Genomic DNA, 1,909 nt, shown 5'->3' with positions numbered 1-1,909 from the left:
GTCCCACCTGATCCCCTAATAGGATTTATGCGGCCGACCAGCCTCTGTTACCTCTCTCTCTCTCTGAGAGAGAGAAAGAGAGAGAGAGAGAGGGAGAGGGAGAGGGAGAGAGAGAAAGAGGTTCCACGACAAGGACGCGTTGCAATGCCGCGTTAATTTCGACTAGTCGGCGTGGAAAAACGTGGGGACGGAGGGAGGGGAGGAGGTGGCGATACTCCCGATTCGGCGAGGAGTCGAGGGCGGGCAAGAAAAAGATGGAGGTGGACGAGACGGGGGAGGGGGAGAGGAATAAGGAATGCGATCCGCGAGAGCGTGAAACCGCGGGAATGGCTGTCAGAAAAATCGTAAAGAAGGATCTGGCCGCGGCGGAATCTGCACACCGTCCGCACAACATCGTCGAAAAGGCAAAAAACTGAAACGTTCGTGGAACACGAATTCTTTTTTTGGAAGAAAATCGCGCGAAACACCTCCTTTGTCCTCCTCTCTCTCTCTCTCTCTCTCTCTCTCCAGGAGCTGCGGCACGAAAGGCGATAAAGTGTCCGCTCGGTACGAATACGAGGGGGAGAGGTTTCCCGCTCAAGCAGGCGGCTCACGTACCCTCTCGCGGTTCTTTCGCGATCGTATATCTAACGGGTTGAATCGAGCAAAAATCCTCGGCAAATAGTTTTCTTCGCACCTCCTTCAACCCATCCCTCTCCTCTCCTCTCCTCCTCCTCGTTACGCCACGCTTTATCCTCCCTCCCCCGGTTTATCGGAAAGACCGGTCAGGATGCCAAGAATCTTCGCGCCTCGGCGACTGGAGCCGCATACTCTGAGCGTATGCGGCCCTCGTGCGAGCGAGGAGAGTCACACATCTTGAAGGCGTAAACGCGACGAGGGGGAAGAGGAAGAAGTGGAAGAAGGAGAAGAAGAAAGAGAAGAGGAAGGTTCTTCCTCTGACCTGTTACACCCGCTTTCTAGTTTCCGCGCGATCGGAAGGCGGATCGAAGCTACGACGACTACGAGAATTCATGTCCACTGGGCTTCGTTCCGCTCTCTGGAAGCGTCTTCTTTTTTCTCCCTCTTCCTCTCTCTCTCTCTCTTTCTCAGGGCCCGCTCTCTAGCCGGAGCGAGCGCTGCTTCTCTTATTTGGCTGTCCTCTCGGTCGAACCGAGCGGATCGAAGGACGAAACGACCGAGACGATCCTCTTTCGGGGCGAAGAGAGGAAGAGAGAGAGAGGGAGAGCAAGCAGAGATACATAAAGGTTGAGAGGATGAGAGAGGCACCGATTCTCTCCCGCTCGCTCACCCTCCTCGCCCTCTTCCTTTCATGAGAGCCGGCCCGTTAATCCTCCACGGATCCCGCCAGGATCCCACGGAGATGCACCGAGGGAATTTGCATACAAGATCTTCTGCCATCTCCCCCTCCCCCTTCGACTCCCTCGCCTTCTTCTCCTCCCTTCGACTCTTCTCCTCTTGGACAGCTCCTCCTTTTCCCATCTCGTTCGCTCCACCGTGTTGGCCCTCTTCCGCTATTCCCGCTTCGAATCCCTTTCTGTTTCATCTCTTCTTTCTCCTCCCACCGATCGGCCAACGGAGCCTCGTCGTCCCTCCGAATAAGACTCGCGGATAACTTTGTATACACGCCGCTCTCCGTCTCCGACCGGTCAAAAAGGGACTCTGGGGGAACAATGGACGGGGGGCCCTCGGATTCGAAGCCGACCTTGGGCACTGGATTCGTTCCGTTCGTTTGTTTTCGAGGTTTGGAAAGGTTCGAAGAAGTGTCTTCGAACAATCGTGTGGAAATCGAAATTTTCGTGTTTTATTATTACAAGTCGTGCATCGAAATCACAGTATCGCGCACGGAAGAAATAAGTTTTTAAAAAACTCAAATAATCACGAATATCCCAGCGCGTAGTAATATCGCAAC

General features: G+C 54.2%; 1 long non-coding RNA gene across 1 annotated transcript in view; it reads right to left on the bottom strand.

Moving 5' to 3' along the window:
- Window positions 1–466: 466 nt before the first annotated feature.
- LOC102673768 overlaps window positions 467–1,909 on the bottom strand; it is a 12,754-nt gene continuing 11,311 nt past the window's right edge. The window contains exons 2-3 of the long non-coding RNA XR_004150638.1: window positions 1,182–1,185; window positions 467–480 (exon numbers count right to left, since the gene is read on the bottom strand). This is a non-coding gene — a long non-coding RNA (uncharacterized LOC102673768). The remainder of the gene's footprint in view (window positions 481–1,181; window positions 1,186–1,909) is intronic.

Source organism: Apis dorsata, unplaced genomic scaffold (assembly GCF_000469605.1).
Source record: "Apis dorsata unplaced genomic scaffold, Apis dorsata 1.3 scaffold_265, whole genome shotgun sequence".
NCBI lineage: Eukaryota > Metazoa > Arthropoda > Insecta > Hymenoptera > Apidae > Apis > Apis dorsata.
This window is presented reverse-complemented; position numbering and strand designations above follow the sequence as displayed.